Raw genomic sequence first — 20,422 nt, forward strand, 5'->3', positions numbered from 1 at the left:
CTTTTAAGCTATAATTAAGTAGTATTTAAATGAATTTAAGCTTGGGGCACCTGGGTGGCTCAGTTGTTAAGCGTCTGCCTTCAGCTCAGGTCATGATCCCAGGGTCCTGGGATCGAGCCCCGCATCAGGCTGCCCCCTCAGCGGGAGCCTGCTTCTCTCTCTCCCACTCCCCCTGCTTGTGTTCCCTCTCTTGCTGTGTCTCTCTCTCTGTCAAATAAATAAATAAAATCTTTTAAAAATAAATAAATAAATTTAAGCTTTCAAGTAGACAATGATTCTACTTCCAGTTGTATCCACCATTTGCTGGGGGTCTACCATGTGCAAGCACAGGACAAAGTCCTTTGCATGCTTTAGTACACAAGATCCTCATAATACCCCTAACAACATAGTCATTAACACCTTTTATAAAGAAGGCAGGGGCGCCTGGATGGCTCAGTTGGTTGAGCGTCCAACTCTTGGATTTGGCTCAGGTCATGATCTCAGGGTCATGAGATCTGAACCCCACATCGGGCTCCACACTCAGCACAGAGTCTGCTTGGGATTCTCTCCCTCTCCCTCAGCCCCTCTCCCCACTCGAGCACGCTCTCTCCCTCTCTCTGTCTCTAAAATAAATAAATAAAATCTTAAAAAAAAAAAAAAAAGAAGAAGGTAGCTGAAGGTCAAAGGTTACATGCCTCACCGAGGTCACACAACAGCAGTCTGTGGTGGAGGTGAGGTTCAAATCCTGGTCTGAATGTCTGATGGACTCCCAAATCTTCCTACTGAGCCCCCTGCCCAGGGAGCTTGCTACCGGCTAATGGTGTGTATGTGTTTCTGTATGTGTTTGTGTGTGTGTGTGTGGCAAAATATCCAAAACATAAAATTTATCATTTTAACCAGTTTTAAGTGTCCAGTTAAGGGGCATTAAGTACATTCACACTGGTGTGCAACCATCACCAACCCCCATCTCCAGAACTTTCTCATCTTCTCAAACTGCAACTCTGTCCCCATTAAACACTGACCCCCATCCCTTCCCCCAGCCCCTTGCGCCCACCTTCTACTTTCTGTCTCTAGGACTTGACTACTCTAGGTCCCTTACCGAAGTAGAATCATACAATATTGGTCCTTTTGTGTCTGGCTTATTTCACTTAGCATAATTTTTTTTCAAGGCTGCTTTAAGTTAAAAAGCAACTTCAAACACTTCCCAAATGGAAATATTCTGTTTACCTACAACCTTGGAAGGCAAAGCCTGCTTCTGGGCCTGTGGGGGCTGAGACTTGTACCCCCACACCTGTGGAGAGAGCTTCAGGACCTACTGATTCCCAAACATGCAGAAACCAATTAAACCCACTGAGATAAACCAGGGATGCCCAGGGGTGACCCAAAGGAAGTTAGCACCCACCCTCCCTCCTTCCCTCTCTCTTCCTTCCTTCCTTCCTTTCTTTTTTTCTTTCTGCTCAGGCTAAACAGGATTTATTTTCATTCGTAAGAGAACCCTCTTGCAACAGGTTATTCAATTCTCCCAAAAATGGTGGCATTCTTTTAACTATTCTTTTAGAAACAGCAGTTACGGGGCGCCTGGGTGGCTCAGTCGTTAAGCATCTGCCTTCAGCTCAGGTCATGATCCCAGGGTCCTGGGATTGAACCCCGCATCGGGCTCCCTGCTCCGCGGGAAGCCTGCTTCTCCCTCTCCCATTCCCCCTGCTTGTGTTCCCTCTCTTGCTGTCTCTCTGTCAAATAAATAAATAAAATCTTTAAAAAAAAAAAAGAAAAGAAAAGAAGAAAGAAACAGCAGTTACATAAATGGAATATTGGATTCAACCTAAAAATGTGGGCTCTACTTCGTTAACTTTATTATCCTGCATACGATCATGAAAAAAGATTAAGATATTCTTCACATTTCCAAGCAAAATCCAATGCAATGCGCTTGTTCTTACCAAACCCCTAAAAACAGCCATTGCAGAGTAATCCAGAAGAGCATTGCATCACCCCAGTGAAGTTGTAGGTTTCAACACACGCACCAACAAATCTACATGGCTAGCTTCTGCATTCCACTTTTACAGAATTTATTTCACACCTATCGTACCAAACAGCATTTTGTTTTATTTGTTTTAAAGATTTTACTTTTTTAAGTAATTGCTACACCCAACATGGGGCTCAAACTCACAACCCCAAGATCAAGAGTCTCATGCTCTACCTACTGAGCCAGCCAGGCGCTCCCCCCACCCCCTGCAAACAACATTTTTAACACTCTTGTATAAACTCCCTAATAAGATAAAGCAAAGACAAATGGGTTCATCTGATTAGAAACAAGGTACACCATCACTTACAGTCTTCAAACATTATAGCAGTTTAAATTTCATTATTTGACAATCCATTCATGGAACAATCTGCAGACAACTCATTTTATTTTTCTTTATTTTTAAAGATTTTATTTATTTATTTAAGACCGAGAGAGAGAGAGAGAGAGAGAGAGAGAGAGCGAGCACATGAATGGGGGGAGGGGCAGAAGCAGACTCCCCGCTAAGCAGGGAGCACAATGTGGGGCTTGATCCCAGGACCCTGGGATCATGACCCGAGCCAAAGGCAGACGCTTAAACCACTGAGCCACCCAGGCACATCCAGACAATTCATTTTAACAGACAAATTAAAGAACACATTTAAGCAGACACGCCTGTCCTAAATCGTTACTTTGGTAAGAATTTCACAAACATTACTCATGCTAGTGGCCATGGTGAGCTGAAGAGGATTGCCTCTTCTCCACGCACCACCCCACCCTCCCGCGAGAACCACCAGTGGTGTGCTGGAACTTGGGACGCTTTCCAAGGCCACATGCTGGTGGCCTGCAGATGTCAGCCCTCACATCTCCCTGTGCTTGTGGACTGGTTTGGTGATCCCCTGGGTGCCAGGATTCCTTCTGATAGCTTTATGGGATGGATCGATGAGGATAACCTCAAAGAATTTGTACATGTAATCTTCACCAAACTAGTAAGAATTCAAGACTGTCAGAGCCCCACGGTGGCGTCCAGCTCGCTCCTCTGTAACAGACTGTAGGCTTCGGGCAAACTTGAGCTGGTTAGCACCATGATGGACAGGCTTGCACCCTTAGGAACTGGGCGGCCACCCCATCACACAAGGATCTGGTATATGACATAACCTTGCTTGCCCTTGTCTCGCAGTCTGCACGCTTTATCAGGCCGGGTTGCGTGGGGGGGGGGGCGGCCTGTGGAGGGCAGAGATCTGGTGGTCCTGCCAGCACTGTACCCCAAGAAGAAAGTGCATAATATCGATTGCTTCTTCCTCCATAGCTCCTGGACGTACCTGTAAGCACCCATCTTGGCTTACCTTTGCACTGATGACTGCCCCCAGATAGAAAGGAAAGAGCTTTTCTCCCCAGCAGACTACTGCTTTGACTTAAATTTTTGGCAATGTATTTTTGGGTCAGGTATATACTGTTTATCACCGAGGAAGGTAAGCTTCCTGGTTTGAAACAAAAGAAATCTTGGTTCCGGTAAGGACTTCACTATCCACAGATGTCCGCAGCAATCCTCGGCTTCTCTTCTTTCTTGCTCTCACCCTAGAGAGGTTCACTGAACAGAAGAAATGCCTGCATTTCCCTAGATTCAAGCTATTTAATGAGAGGCTATTTTTGCTAATCTTTTGGATTAGTTTTTCTAACTGCCAGAGAAACAGCGCCTTAAAAAGGAAATGTTTCTGCCCTAGAACTTATATTCACTCAGTTTAAAATAGTCATGATCAGTTAAAAAAAATAATGCCATGCAAGTACCCAAAAGATTTACCTCAAAACTGGTCCAGCTGGCTAAAAATAACCTCTAAACAAATAACAAAACCTGGGTGAGACCCCAAGGAAGAAACCAGAGCCAACGGATCCCGCAGAAGTGAGGACCTCTGGGCTTAAGGACAGACCAGCTCTTGGCTTAGTTTGATCCAGTACAAGAATCAAAAACGGATGCAGGATACCAAAAACTAAGGCAACGAAAGCAAAAATAGACTACATCATGCTAAAAATGTTCTGCACAGCAAAGGAAACGACCAGCAAAATGAAAGGCCACCTATGGAATGGGGAAAAAAAATAATTGCAAGCCATCCCTCTGATAAGAGGTGGTTAATATCCAAAAGCTACAAAGAACTCACACAACTCCAAGGGCAAACAAACAAATCCAATTTAAAACTGGGCAGAAGAAACTGCAGAGACATTTTTCCAAAGGAGACAGACAGGTGGCCCACAGGTCCATGAAAAGGTGCTCAATATCACTCATTATCAGGGAAATGCAAACCAGGGACACGTTGGCTGGCTCAGGCGTAAGAGCATGCGACTCTCGATCTCGAGGTCATGAGTTCAAGCCCCACGTGGGGTGTAGAGGTGACATAAATAAAATAAAGTTAAAAAAAAAAAAAGAAATGCAAAGCAAAACTACAATGAGATCTCACCTCACATTTGGATGGCTGTCATCCAAAAGACAAGAGATATCAACAACAAGCCTTAGCAAGGAAGCGGGTAAAAGGGAACCTTCCTGCTCCATTTGTGGGAATATAAATTGGTGCAGCCACTAAGAAAAACAGTATGGAAATTCCTCAAAAGACTAAAATAGAACCACCATATGATCGGCACTCCCACTGCTGGGTATACATCCAAAGGAAACGAAAACAGGATATTGAAGAGATAGCTACACTCCTGTGCTCATTGCTGCATTATTCACAATTGCCAAGATGTGAAAGCAACCTTAAGGTCCATCAGCAGATGCAAGGATAAAGAAGATGAGAGGTACGTATACATACATACAATGGAGGATTCTTCAGCCATGAGAAAGAGGGAAATCCTGTCATTTGTGACAACATGGATGGAGCTTGAAGGCATTATGCTGAGTGAAATAAGCCAGACAGAGAAAGACAAATATTGTGTGGCATCACTTATATGTGGAATCTAAAAAAAAAAAAAGTCAAACTCATAGAAACAGAAAAGTAGAAAAGCGGTTGGCAGAGGCTGGGTTGGGGGTGGGGGCGGGAATAGTGAGATGTTAGTAAAAGGGTACAAGCTTTCAGCTATAAGATAAATAAGGTCTGGGAATCTAATGTGGACATGAAAGTAGATGTTCTACTTTCTTAGCGAATTTCAATTATACAACACAGTGCTATCAACTATATATGGTGATGGATGTCCTAATGAACTAGATGGGAGGAAATGCTTTCATTATATACATATACGTGTGTATACACACACACACATACATACATATATACACACATATATATCAAATTATCACAATGTATATATTTTTAAAGATTGTATTTATTCATTTGAGAGAGAGATAGCTAGAGAGAGAGCATGAGCAGGGGGGGAGAGGGAGAAGCAGACTCCCCACTGAGCAGGGAGCCCGATGCGGGGGCCGATCCCAGGACCCTAGGATCATGACCTGAGCCAAAGGCAGATGCTTAACTGACTGAGCCACCCAGGCGTCCCTATACTTTAAATATCTTACAATTTTGGGACACCTGGGTGGCTCATTCATTAAGCATCTGCCTTCGGCTCAGGTTATGATCCCGGGGTCCTGGGATTGAGCCCCGCATCGGGCTCCCTGCTCAGCGGGAGGTCTGCTTCTCCCTCTCCCACTCCCCCTGCTTGTGTTCCCTCTCTCGCTATGTCTCTGTCAAATAAATAAATAAAATCTTTAAAAAATATATATATATATATATCTTACAATTTTGTCAGTTATACCTCATAAAGCTGAGGGCATAGAAGCTGATGTGAATTTATTCCTATGGTTGCAAAAATGCAACAGAGCTTTTCAAAGCCTTGTGTAGAAAAGTACTAAAATACATAAATGCTAATGTCAAGAAATCTCCCCCAAGCAAAGTTTTTTGGTTGGAGGGAGGGGGTAGGAAATGGGGTGCTAGTATTGGGATAATTCTTAGTGTGCAGGACTGATGTAGGCATTGCAGGATGTTTAGCTTCTCTGGCTCTCACCCCCTCAATGCCAAGGCACTTCCCAAGTCACGGAATCAACCAACCAACACCCACATTTCCAAATGCCCCCTATGGGTCAGTCCAGCTACCCCCCCACCCCACGCTAAGAACCACTGAGTGTGGCATGTCTGTCTGTAACTTAGGCTTCCCTAGCTTCCATCCCATTACTCTCTTCATTCCTCCCCTTTAACTGACTCTAGCATAGAATTACTGGTTTCACTTAAACTGCTTTATTGAGATACAACTTATACACCATACAATCCATCCATTTAAAGTATACAATTCGGGGCACCTGGCTGGCTCAGTTGGAAGAGCATGTGACTCTTGATCTTGGGGTTGTGAGTTCAAGCCCCACGTTGGGCACAGAGATTACTAAAAAATAAATAAAAATTAGAGTGTACAATTCAATGGCTTTTGTATAGTCATAGTCGTGCAACCATCGCCACAATCAAATTTAGAACATTTTTATTACCCCAAAAAGAGAGTGACATCCATATATGGACACCAGGCCAAATTAGTTTCCTTCCCTTCTCTAAGCTTGAGGGCCAAGACAACATTGTAAAGTTCATAATAGAGAAAAGGTAGTCATGTCTGTATGTTTCTCTGTGATCTCCCCATGGGCTTCTGTAGCAGCAAGGTAGGAGGTGATTATCTTGGCATTTTGGGGGGCATACTCTCTAAGAAGTGTACCAACCAGTGCTTCAGGCACCCTTCCCTCTGAGAAGCAGAGGGTCAGGACATCCCAGGTCTGCAGACATCCCTACAAGTGAAACACGCATTGCACTCTGAGGGTGTCTTCGTCATCCTGGGCTGTTATAACAAAACACTACAGACCGGGGGCTTGAACAACAGACATTCCTTTCTTACTGTTCTGTAGGCTCCAAATACGAGATCGAGGTGCCAGGAGGTTTGTTCTTGGTGAGGGCCTTCTTGCTGGCTTGTAGATGGCCACCTACTTGCTGTGTCCTCACATGGCAGAGAAATAGAGTGCACTCTGGTCTCTTCCTCTTCTTATAAAGACACTAATCCATTTTTCTTGTCTGATTGATGAGGCTAGGACTTCTAGTACTATGTTGCACAACAGTGGTGAGAGTGGACATCACTGACATGTTCCTGACCTTAGGGGGAAAGTTCTCAGTTTTTCCCCATTGAGCATGATATTCGCTGTGAGCTTCTCGTAGATGGCTTCTATAATATTGAGGTATGGTCCTTCTATCCCTACACTGTGAAGAGTTTTAATCAAGAAAGATGCCTTGTTGACAACAAAAAGAAATAAAGGGCATCCGAATTGGCAAAGAAGTTAAACTCTTACTCTTCACAGATGACATGATACTCTATGTGGAAAACCCAAAAGACTCCACCCCCAAATTACTAGAACTCATACAGGAATTCAGCAAAGTGGCAGGATATAAAATCAATGCACAGAAATCAGTTGCATTTCTATACACTAACAATGAGACTGAAGAAAGAGAAATTAAGGAGTTGATCCCATTTATAATTACACCAAAAACCATAAAATACCTAGGAATAAACCTAACCAAAGAGACAAAGGATCTGTACTCAGAAAACTATAGAACACTCATGAAAGAAATTGAGGAAGACACAAAGAAATGGAAAAACATTCCATGCTCATGGATTGGAAAAACAAATATTGTTAAAATGTCTACGCTACCTAGAGCAATCTACACATTCAATGCAATCCCTATCAAAATACCATCAACTTTTTTCACAGAGCTGGAACAAATAGTCCTAAAATTTGTATGGAACCAGAAAAGACCCCGAATAGCCAAATGGATGTTGAAAAAGAAAACCAAAGCTGGCGGCATCACAATTCCGGATTTCCAGCTCTATTACAAAGCTATCATCATCAAGACAGTATGGTACTGGCACAAAAACAGACCCATAGATCAATGGAACAGAATAGAGAGCCCAGAAATGGACCCTCAACTCTGTGGTCAACTAATCTTTGACAAAGCAGGAAAGAATATCCAATGGGAAAAAGACAGTCTCTTTGACAAATGGTGTTGGGAAAACTGGACAGCCACATGCAGAAGAATGAAACTGGACCATTTCCTTACACCACACACATATTTTTGTGTGTGAAAGACATATTTCATATTTTTGTATGAAAGATCTACATGTGAGACAGGAATCCATCAAAATCCTCGAGGAGAACACAGGCAGCCTCTTCGACCTCAGCCGCAGCTACTTCTTCCTAGAAACATCGCCAGAGGCAAGGGAAGCAAGGGCAAAAATGAACTATTGGGACTTCATCAGGATAAAAAGCTTTTGCACAGCAAAAAAAAACACAGTCCACAAGACCAAAAAACAACCAACAGAATGGGAGAAGATATTTGCAAATGTCTTATCAGATAAAGGGCTAGTGCCCAAATATCTATAAAGAACTTATCAAACTCAATACCCAAAAGACAAATAATCCAATCAAGAAATGGGCAGAAGACATGAACAGACATTTCTCCAAAGAAGACATCCAAATGGCCAACAGACACATGAAAAAATGCTCCACATCACTCGGCATCAGGGAAGAAAACCACAACGAGATACCACCTCACACCGGTCAGAATGGCTAAAATGAACAAGTCAAGAAACAACAGATGTTGGCGAGGATGCAGAGAAAGGGGAATCCTCCTATACTGTTGGTGGGAATGCAAGCTGGTGCAGTCACTCTGGAAAACAGTATGGAGGCTCCTCAAAAAGTTGAAAATAGAGCTACCCTACAACCCAAGAATTGCACTACTAGGGATTTACCCTGAAGATACAAATGTAGTGATCCAAAGGGGCACCCACACCCCAATGTTTATAGCAGCAATGTCCACAATAGCCAAACTATGGAAAGAGCCCAGATGTCCATCAACAGATAAATGGATAAAGAAGATACACACACAGTGGAATACTACTCAGCCATCAAAAAAAAAAAATGAAACCTTGCCATTTGCAACAATGTGGATGGAACTAGATGGTATTATGCTAAGTGAAATAAGTCAGAGGAAGACAATTATCCTAGGAGCTCACTCATATGTGGAATTTTTTTTTATTCTTATGTTAATCCCCATACGTTACATCATTAGTTTTAGATGAAGTGTTCCATGATTCATTGTTTGTGCATAACACCCAGTGCTCCATGCAGAATGTGCCCTCCTCAATACCCACCACCAGGCTAACCCATCCTCCCACCCTCCTCCCCTCCAGAACCCTGTTTGTTTTTCAGAGTCCATCGTCTCATATGCGGAATTTAAGAGACAAAACAGAGGAGCACAGGGGAAGGGAAGGAAAAATAGAACAAGACGAAATCAGAGAGGGAGACAAACCGTAAGATTCTTAATCATAGGAAACAAACTGAGGGTTGCTGGAGGGGGTGGGGTGGGGGGTTGGGGTAACTGAGTGACAGGCATTAAGGAGGGCACGTGATGTAATGAGCACTGGGTATTATATAAGACTGATGAATCACTGACCTCTACCTCTGAAACCAATAATACATTATATGTTAACTAATTGAATTGAAAGAAAGAAAGGTCAGTAATCCCATCGTGGGGGTCCCACCCTCATGACCTCATCTAAAAATAACTACCTCCTAAAGGCCCTGTCTCCAAATACCTTCACATTGGAGGTTCGGGCTTCAAGCTATGAATGGGGGTGGGTGGCGCACAGTTCAGTCCATACGGAGGGTTAAGATCTGTAGCTAGGCAAACAGTGTCCTCACTCCTCCCTCAGGAACAAGAGAGCCAGAGCCAGAGGGGGAGTAGGTCATGGTCCCAGGGTCCTAGGATCGAGCCCTGCATCGGGCTCCCCGCTCTACGGGAGGCCTGCTTCTCCCTCTCCCACTTCCCCTGCTTGTGTTCCCTCTCTCGCTGTGTCTCTCTCTGTCAAATAAATAAAATATTAAAAAAAAAAAAAGACTCCACAGCCTTGGTCATTTCTCCTCAAAAGTTTTTTTTTTTAAGTTTTGTTTGGTTTGTTTTGGTAGTAAAATATACCTCACATAAAATTAAGCATCTGTAAGTGTACAGTTCAGGGACACTAAGTACCTGACATTGTGAGAGATCTCAACACGCAAAGGCAGTTAATGACGGGCTTGGGTGTCACTTTCCTCCCCAACCCGTGGATGTTCCAGACTATCTCGGGTCCTGCTCACTGTGTATCCTTACACCCTGGCACACAGTCACGATGAAATGAGGACGTCCGATTCTTTTTTTTTTTTTTTTAAGATTTTATTTATTTATTTGATAGAGAGAGACACAGCGAGAGAGGGAACACAAGCAGGGGGAGGGGGAGAGGGAGAAGCAGGCTTCCCGCTGAGCAGGGAGCCCGATGCGGGGCTCGATCCCAGGACCCTGAGATCATGACCCGAGCCGAAGGCAGACGCCTAACGACTGAGCCACCCCGAGGACGTCCGATTCTTACTGCAAATCCCGGAAACCCCAAATTACTATTGCCAAACATTTCAAGCCATGGCCTGCCTGCTTCAGTCAGCCGTACGTTGGGTCAACGAGCCAAATTCTGTTGTCTGCTCTAATCGTCTAGAGGATGTGAGTGTTTCCCTAATGAGCCGACCTCACCATTTTTATGAGCCGCACAGAGCCCAGAACAGGGGTCAAGAGGATGGAGGGCATGATTACTAATAGCTGACCATACTTTAGGAAGCGTAAACACCCAGGATCATCCGAATCTAGCCAATCTGACCTCTTTTGCTGCCGTTTTGAAGAGCATGCCGTGTTTTCGGACTGAAGAAAGTAGCCTTACAATAAGCGTGCTGACATTCTGTCGTGAAGTAGGACAGAGAAGGCATTCCTTCCCAGACCATCTCCTGGGGACGGCTCGGGCCTGGCAGGAAAGCATTCACTTCCTGCCCACGAGTGTGACACGCATTAGGTCACATGGGGAATAAGTTCCAAATTCTATTTTTGGAGGCGACAAGGGGGAGACCAAGCTGGAAACTGGAAGGAGCTCAAAGATTCCTTGGTAAAACCCTCAGGTCTAGGGGGACAACAGCCTCCAAGACCTGCCTGGATTCCTCACGCTGTCCTCTCTCACGGTTTGAGTCCCCAAGTGGCTCTAGAACGGGGGCCATACAGGATGTTCTCATGAATCATCAACTCCCGTGACCAGAGCCAAGGTCAGGCTTTCAACCTGTGCGTGTTTTTCCTTTGGAGTGTACTACACCACGGTGCACCCTCCTTCCCTAACATCACCGGCTGGGGTGACAAGTCTCACGGAAGCTGACAGTTTTCAAAAGGTGCAGGGTTGAAAGAGACTTTAAAACTTGTTGCCACTGGGCCACAAAATGCTTAGAGTTTAACTGAGAGGGCCCAACGGCTCTACATTTTAAAGTATATTTTTAAATCTACAGAATCCTATAAAGATGAAGAGAGGATGCCACTCTGTGTCCCAGACCTTGCATGTACCTGGCACTGTGCTAAACTTTCACATCTTCCTTCCAGAGAGAGAGAAGGACGCCTGGCCGGCTCAATCAGTAGAGCATGCGACTCTTGATCTTGGGGTCGTGAAGGGCTTCCCCGTGATGGTTAAATTTTACGTGTCGACTTGGCCGGGCTAAGGATGCCCAGACTGCTGATAGGACATTATTTCCGGTGTGTCCGGTGAGGGTGTTTCTGAGAGATTAGCATTTGAATCGGTAGACTCATAAAGATCTGCCCAAACCAATGTGGGCAGGCAGCCGTGGGCCTGAATAAAACAAAAAGGCAGCGGAAGGGCAGATTCCCTCTTCTTGAGCTGGGACATGCATCTTCTCTTGTCCTCAGTTGCCGGAGCTCCTGCTTCTGGTCTTGGGGTGTCCTGTCACCTGCTCTTCTGCTTCTCCAGCTTGCAAAGAGCGTATCATGGCTCGTGTCAGCCTCCAAAATGGCAGAAGCCCACGCCCATCATCAATCTCTTTTATGCCTTCTGTACACTATTGCTTCCTTTTCTTTCCAGAACCCTAATACACTCATGAATACACGATACAAAGTGAGAGACTAAGACAATCCCTTCTTGTCGAGCAAAGCTCTCAGAAAATCATGTGCAAACTTGTGATACCCTTTCCCCCCACTTCAAGAGAATAGTGTTTTTGTCTTAGTTTGATGGGAGGGGGGGCCAGGGGTGGTTAAAGCTAAAGTCACACACTCTAATATGTCAAAGATCTTCGTATCCCGAAGAAGCAAAATGGTCACAAGTATGTCTGTGACATACCTTCTGTCCGATAGAACTTTCCATGAGAGAAATGTTCTTTCTCTGCATTTTCACTGCCATGGCTGTTAGCTGCAGGTAAGTACGAAGCACTGGAAAGGTGGCTGGTATGAGTGAGGAACTGGACTTTTCTTCAATTTATTTTAATTAAAATTTAAGTAGTCACATGCGGTAGGAGCTGCTGTATTGGGTAGCACCAGTATAATTTTCACAACTTTAGATTCATTCAAGTTGTTTTTTGTTTTTTTGTTTTTTGTTTTTTAATCTTAAAAAAAGTCTGAGGCTGGGGCGCCTGGGTGGCTCGGTCGGTTAAGCGTCTGCCTTCGGCTCAGGTCATGATCCCGGGGTCCTGGAACCGAGCCCCGCGTCGGGCTCCCTGCTGGGCGGGGAGCCTGCTTCTCCCTCTGCCTCTCTCATTCCTCATCTCAGGAGACTGCTCTCTCATTCTGTCAAATACATACATACATACGTGCATAATCTTAAAAAAAAAAAGAAAAGAAAGTCTGAGGCTGACATGGCCGTGATACAGCCTGAGGTTAGGAAAGATTCAAGACAAAGTGGGGGGGACCTGGCTTTCATCCTTGGAGACCTCGCCAATACCAGTTAGCAGTGTCATCCTCTCTAGACAAAACCCGGGTTCTTTGGTGGGACCTTTCTCATTTTCACAATCAGAAAGTCAAATAGCAAATATAGGTATTTTTTAACAGCAAAGACCTTCCACTTCCCCATTCACACCTGCTTGTACCTTGCTTCTTTCGCTCATTACTGAATGAGGAACCAGTATGAACTGCTCGGCTCTGAGAGGACAGCCGGCTTGGTCGTATTTTTTTTAAGTAGTATCTACGCCCAACTTGGGGTTTGAACTCACGACTCCGAGATCAAGAGTCCCGTGCTCGGGCGCCTGGGTGGCTCGGTCGTTAAGCGTCTGCCTTCGGCTCAGGTCGTGGTCTCAGGGTCCTGGGATCGAGTCCCACATCGGGCTCCCTGCTCCTTGGGAGCCTGCTTCTCCCTCTGCCTCTCTCTCTCTCTGTCTCTAATGAATAAATAAAAATAAAATCTTAAAAAAAAAAAAAAAAAAAGAGTCCCGTGCTCTACTGACTGAGCCACCCAGGCGCCCCTGGGGCTTGGTTTTACTTTCCGCTGAGTCTCCAACACCTAAGAGGATGCCTTACACAGTAGACGCCCGGTGAATATTTCCTGGATGTTGAATGACTATCTTGAAGGGATGTGACCAGGAAAAAAAAAAAACAAAACCTGCCCAGCAAACTGGTTAAATCGTAATTCTGCCAGTTAGCAGCTATGCTCTCTCGCCTTCGTGTCTCCTTCAGTCCTGAAATGAAAACCACTGTGTTTCAGGATAGTTCTGAGGATTTCAGAGAGCATTCAACTAGTAGTCACTGCCTCGCCCCTAGGCATGGGTGGGGACTCAATGAATGGCTGTTAGCTATCGGAATGGCCAACTGCCTGATGGCCGCTGAAAAGGTCTTTGGAGTTAGGACATGATGGTTAGTTTTTTTAATAAAACATCCTCATTCTGAAGCATCTTACAACAACAGCCAATCTGGCGAACCATGTGCATAAAAATAGGAGCTCCGTAACATGAAGATGAGTTTTATTTTAAAAAACCATGTCAGGTTTGGTGACCTTGCAAAATGTATGTAAGCGGCTCTGAATAACTACATTCTGAATCAAGCAGGAGAAAGGGAGCGACATCCTAGCAATTCTTCCCCAAGAGAGTAAACGGAAACATCTAACAAAGGAAGCCTGGAGTTTATTCAAATAAACTGCTTTATTTTAGTAAGTCCTAAGTGGTACTCAGAACATTTCCAAGAAATTAAATAGCTTATCTGCTATTTATATGTGCTCTATTATCCCAATTTATCATTTAGGAAAAGTCCCTGACAGATCTTTTACAAAAAGGCACTGGAAGAGCAGTATACAGAACAATAGTACTTCCCAATATTTTAACGGATCCGACGTTTTAAAAGCATTTCACCAAGAGCCACAAAAAGAAATCTAAAGTTGTGATTTCTCCAGTGAAAACTTGACTGATTCCTGTGGCAAATTTCCCTGTCAGGGTCTCCAAGAGGCTCTCACACATGGGTCAGGCTCAGGACGAGCCCACTGTGGCCCAAGCTGAGTCACCACGGACCCACGACCCGACCAATCTGAAGGGACCCATTGGGGCTCAGCTGCCCGGGAGGCTGTGTGCATCCCTGGGTAGAAGCGAATTCTCTGACAAGCTCCCTCAGAACAAAACCACTGCTCTTCTCGATACTGTGAGAAAATGTGGTTTCAGAGGCGCCTGGGTGGTTCAGTCAGTTAAGCGTCTGACTCTTGATCTCAGCTCAGGTCTCGATCTCAGGTTTGTGAGTTCAAGCCCCTGTGAAGCTCCATACTGGGCGTGAAGCCTACTTAAAAAAAAAAGAAAATGTGTTTTCATACTGAAAGTCACTGTCCAAAATAAAAAATAAAAATAAACCCATCAAATTAATGTTTCCAACACATTTATCTTTTTGTTTTAAAGCACCATCTACGGGTGTTGAGTTCAAGAGTTAAATCTTGTTGTAAGGTTTGATAAATCACGCTCTCTGAGCTTAACCACACCAAACTGAATTAAGTCCAGCATTTTTATGTTAGTTTTTGAGTTCAAATTCGGATAAATAAAATAAACAACCAAAAAAAACTCCAAACCAAGGTCGTCCCTGAAGGGACACTCCCTAAGTGGACATGTGGCTCCCTCTTGTGGCAAAAGTGAGCCTCACATGACAGACAGGTGGTGGACGGGTGGGGGGCCGGCGGCTTTGCTTCACACCCCATTCATTCCCCCCAAATTAGGCAGCTCCATTAAAATGACTCTGGTTCACTAAATACACATTATCAGGGCAGGAGTATCCCATCCACTGGGGCTTGCTCCACTCATTCACCTTCAGAGGGAGGTGAGAATATACCCCTGAAATGTGTCCAGATTAATAAAGGCCACGTAATAAAGGAACAACTTGGGACGCCTAGGTGGCTCAGTCAGTTAAGCGTCTGCCTTCAGCTCAGGTCATGATCCCAGGGTCCTGGGATCGAGCCCCGCATTGGGCTCCCTGCTCAGTGGGGAGCCTGCTTCTCCCTCAACTGCTCCCCTTGCTTGTGTGTGCTCACTCTGACAAATTAATAACTGCTTGGCAGGGAGTCTGCTTCTCCCTCTCACTCTCCCTCTGTGCTCTCTCTCTTTCAAATAAATAAATAAAATATTTTAAAATAATATCTTTTAAAATAAGTAAAGCTTGGGCGCCTGGGTGGCTCAGTTGGTTAAGCGACTGCCTTCGGCTCAGGTCATGATCCTGGAGTCCCGGGATCGAGTCCCACATCGGGCTCCCTGCTCAGCAGGGAGTCTGCTTCTCCCTCTGACCCTCCCCCCTCTCATGTGCTCTATGTCTCTCTCATTCTCTCTCTCAAATAAATAAATAAAATCTTTAAAAAAAAAAAAAGCTTGACCTTTTCACACATTTGACCTCATCTGCCAACTCCAAGTGTAACACGAAATGCCCCCCACAGCTTCAGAAATAATACCTTCAAAAAAGCCCTGTACCAGGGCGCCTAGTGGCTCAGTCGTTAGACGTCTGCCTTGGGCTCAGGTCATGATCCCAGGGTCCTGGGATCGAGCCCCACATCGGGCCCCCTGCTCAGTGGGAAGCCTGCTTCTCCCTCTCCCACTCCCTCTGCTTGTGTTCCCTCTGTCTCTGTCAAATAAACAAAATCTTAAAAAAGTAAAATAAAAGTAAGTACTGTTAATACTGTAATACTGTTGGAATTTGTTAAAATCAGCGTCTCCTCTTTTTCCTATGTGAGGGATTCTCTTAACGAGAGCATTGTAATCAAACACCACACTTTGGTTCCAGGAGAATATCGTGTATTGGGGTTGAACGTAATCCCCGTACTCTGAGACTCTTTAATTCCCTGAATTTGTCACATGGTCTCTAAAAAGGGTCCTCGGAAATTGGAACCAACCTTTTTATTTTAACACATCACTTAATATGGTGAATATTACATGAAAAAAATGATTTTTTCCATCAGCTTCCTGTAGGTTAGCCGTGAGTTTGTCCTTTGACCATGAAAGTGGCAAAATACCTAGCACTTCACTCTCAGACTTGACCTTGACCACTTCACTACTCAGTGCCCTGGGTTTTAGTGTGTTGGGAGGAGGAAGGGAGATCCAGAAAAAGGATGAAAATGCCCAGTTCATTTCAGATGAGAACAGTTCAGGCCGAGAAACCTGCCCCGGGGAGTAAGACACCCCAGGGCTGAAATCCTGTGGAGGCCTCCTCCTTTCTCAGTGGGAAAAATGTGTCATCTTTTTCACAGTTTAAGTATTTTGATATGGCTATTAGCACGACCAAAAAGTCCTGGGTTTTCTTTTTTTTTTTTTTCTTTTTAAAGATTTTATTCATTCATTTGAGACACACAGAGAGAGAGAGCATGAGCAGGGAGAGGGGCAGAGGGAGAGGGAGAAGCAGGCTCCCCGCTGAGCCAGGAGTCCGATGTGGGACTCGATGTAGGGCTCAATCCCAGGACCCTGGGATAATGACCTGAGCCGAAGGCAGATGCTTAACCATCTGAGCCACCCAGGCACCCCTGGGTTTTCTTTTAAAACCTGTTCATTGGTACCCCTGTAAATAAAATCTTTTTAAAAAATTAAAAATAAATAAAATCACGTTATTTGTCAAACCTTGGTTTTACACGGCAGAGTGGGAAATGTGAACATGAATCTACCAGTGAGGCCCGCTGCCCCTCAACTGGGTGCAGGGAAGCGGAATCAGCCCACTCCCCTGAGGCACAAGGCTGGGGAAGGGGGGTGTGCCCCCCACTGCTGCGCTCTCAGTTTCTGCATGAATTCAGACACGTGTCTGTTGGCACTTGCCACCTAGAGAACAAAGTGCCTGTAGTGAAAATAAGACAACACCCCTCCTTTCCCAGATCACTCCTACAAAAAGCAGGTTTTTCTGCACAGGTGTGAGTCCTTACTTACCAAGTCTCGGAGCGGGAGCGGTGGTGACCAGAAACTGCTGTATCCTAGCTATGGCATCCCTCAGGTGTCCTACAAAAAGCAGACTTTTCAGGGCATCTGAGAACTCAGCTGACAAGAGGCAGCTGAACGACAGTGATGGTTAATTTTACATCGACTGGACTGGGCTGAGGGACGCCCGGATGCCTGGTAGGACATTATCTCTGGGTGTGTCTCTAAGAGCGTTTCCAGAAGAGAACTGGTAGAGTAAGGGTCGCCCTTGCAAATCTGGGTGGGCATCATCCAACCCACGTGGGGCCTGAACGGAAGGAGGCAGTTAAGGGGCAATTTTGCTCGCTCTTCACTTGAGCTGAGACCTCCAGCTTCTGCCCTCAGACATTGTGCTCCTGGTTCTTGGGCTTTTAGACTTGAACCGGGAGCACCATCAGCTTCCGTAATCGTCAGGCCTTGCCCACCGGCTTTCCCGGTTCTCCAGCGTGCAGATGGCAGATGGTGGGACTTCTCAGCCTCCACTATCGCGTGAGCCAATTCCTCTAACAACTATCCTTGTCTATCTGTATCTCTACATCCTATTGGTTCTGTTTCTCTATACAGCAACTCATGTCAAAGGAGCAGAGACATGCTTCCTCCAAGTCTTGTTATTAATCAGCAGTGGTAGAGTGCTGGCAGACTTCAGTGTAATAGGAGATAAGCTTCCAGAATTAGAAAACAGAGCCTAATAAAATCTTAAAAAAAGGGGGGGGCGCCTGGGTGGCTCAGTTGTTGGGCATCTGCCTTCGGCTTGGGTCGTGGTCTCGGGGTCCTGGGACCGAACCCCCATCGGGCTCCCTGCTCCGCAGGAGGCCTGCTTCTCCCTCTCCCGCTCCCCCTGCTTGTGTTCCCTCTCTTGCTGCGTCTGTCAGATGAATAAATAAAATCTTAAAAATTAAAAAAAAAAAGGAGGTTGGGGACGCCTGGGTGGCTCAGACAGTTAAACGTCTGCCTTCGGCTCAGGTCATGATCCCAGGGTTCTGGGATCAAGTCCCGCATCAGGCTCCTTGCTCAGCAGGGAGCCTGCTTCTCCCTCTGCTTGTAAGCTCTCTCTCACCCTCTGACAAAATCTTAAAAAAAAGAAAGAAAACAGAGCCTAGGGGTGCCTGAATGGCACAGTTGGTTAAGTGTCCGTTTGATTTCTGCTCAGGTCATGATCTCAGGTGCTGGGATCAGGGCCCCACATCTGGCTCTGTGCTCAGCGGGCGGTGGGGTGGGGTCTGCTTCTCCCTCTCCCTCTGCTCCTCCCCCTGACTCTCTAAAATAAATCAATAAATCTTTAAAAAAAAAAAGAAAGAAAGAAAGAAAACAGAGCCTATTCCCCAATCTTCAAACAAATCACTCATTTTATGAGAGCAGAAATAATAGGCAGGAGATGGAAAACAGGATAAATCCACTGCCTTAAAAAAAAACAAAAACCTGAAAGCGTGACTCGGTTAACTGGAGAATTCCCCTGTCAATACCCTGGAGGTGAAGCACAGCTGCCCCAGGAAAACTCCTTATATTGTTATGTAACTAAACACTTTGAAAAATTAACTGTAAAGAGCTACTCAAGACGCCAGCAGAGTGAAACTGCAGCAAAGCCCACTCTTGCTCCCATAAATAACGGAGCTGTTTACCGGAAGAAAACACAGCACTCAAGGACGACTCAGACCCAACGGGCGCGAGCTATAAAGATGGCAATGCAATGGTCGGATGCAGCGGGGGCCGCCACACCCCCTCCCAACTCAACCCAAACACTTCCCTTAAAACATGTGCCTCGGGTGCCTGGGTGGCTCAGTCGGTTAGGCGACTTCCTTCGGCTCAGGTCATGATCCCGGAGTCCCGGGATCGAGTCCCGCATCGGGCTCCCTGCCGAGCTTCTCCCTCTGACCCTCCCCCCTCTCATGCTGTCTCTCATTCTCTCTCTCTCAAATAAATAAATAAAATCTTAAAAAAACAAAAACAAAAACAAAAACATGTGCCTCAATAAAGCAAGATCATCTGTTCCAAGAGGAGGAAAAGTGTATCCTGTGAAGATGGCCTCTCCTAAGCGGCAAGCCCCTTTGCAAACAGTCTTTCCTAGGCAAATTTCGGTCAATCCAATGTAGAGCTCAAAGAAGTTTGCACAGTTTAAGCACAAATGCCTCTTTCATTGACCCGATTGATCAAGTTTTGATAAAAATAAAATTGGAAAAAAGGTAACATTTTAGAAGCAAAGAGGAGCCAAGTAGAAGCAACCATCCTATTAGATTCTAGGTCTCTTCCTTCAAATATCTACACTGAATCTATCACTCAGATGGGGTGTTTCAAAGCTTCCACCACTAGCCAGGGCAAAGAGCACAGTTTCTTGCTCTGAGCTCATCTGGATTGTTTAGGAGACCCCTTAACTCTCTCTTTGGAAGGTTTAAAAAGAATTTTAAAATTATCTATGGGCGAATATAGCGAGAATTCTATAGTACATTTCTTTTTCTATGGAGAACTACAGTAAATAGTCTGTTTGAATACACAGTGATGTACAGCAAGCTCCAAATAAACATGCCTTATTTACAGAACCAGTAGTCCTACAAGGATCTGTTTAAATGCAAGTTTCTTAATTTCTTATTCGTCATTGGCTTGCAACTTCATAATCACTCAACACCTCACTGTTCATTCCAATGTTAAAAATTATGATTTCCATATGTGAATAACCAAGTCCAAGATTTTGTACTATGGGAAGTGCTTCTAAATTTAAAAGGATTGTGTTCCTTTTTTTTTTTTTCAAGATTTTATTTATTTATTCATGAGAGACAGAGAGAGAGAGAGAGAGAGAGGCAGAGGGAGAAGCAGGCTCCCAAGGAGCAGGGAGCCTGATGTGGGACTCGATCCCAGGACCCTGGGATCATGATCTGAGCTGAAGGCAGACGCTTAACCATCTGAGCCACCCAGGTGCCCGATTGTGTTCAATCCTTAAGAGCAGAATCCACAAAGGCAAAAAACAAAGCCATAAAAACTTAACTTCTAAAGCAAACTTCCCTCAGTTTTCATTGCCAAAATGATACAACCTAAAAATTTTTAAATGACTTCTCCCTTTTAGGATACACGCACCCCTATGTTTACAGCAGCATTATTTACAATAGCCAAGATATGGAAGCACCCCAAGTGTCCATCGATTAATGAATGGATAAAGATGTGGTATGTGCGTGTGTGTGTATAATGGAATATTAGTCATAAAAAAGAATGAAATCTTG

General features: G+C 44.9%; 1 long non-coding RNA gene and 1 pseudogene across 1 annotated transcript; both read right to left on the reverse strand.

Annotated features, from left to right (window-relative positions):
- Nucleotides 1–2,434: 2,434 nt before the first annotated feature.
- LOC135364366 (large ribosomal subunit protein eL15-like) lies at nucleotides 2,435–5,389 on the reverse strand (annotated as a pseudogene).
- Nucleotides 5,390–10,169: 4,780 nt separating this feature from the next.
- On the reverse strand, nucleotides 10,170–13,196 carry LOC135364594 (uncharacterized). Its single transcript, XR_010412031.1, has 2 exons — nucleotides 13,038–13,196; nucleotides 10,170–12,647 (listed from the first exon to the last, which is right to left on the reverse strand). It is a non-coding gene; the product is annotated as an uncharacterized LOC135364594 (long non-coding RNA).
- Nucleotides 13,197–20,422: the final 7,226 nt, after the last annotated feature.

The sequence above is a fragment of the Mirounga angustirostris genome, unplaced genomic scaffold, assembly GCF_029215605.1.
Source record: "Mirounga angustirostris isolate CCGP_5_RB_7025 unplaced genomic scaffold, mMirAng1.0.hap1 SCAF_5, whole genome shotgun sequence".
NCBI classification, from domain to species: domain Eukaryota; kingdom Metazoa; phylum Chordata; class Mammalia; order Carnivora; family Phocidae; genus Mirounga; species Mirounga angustirostris.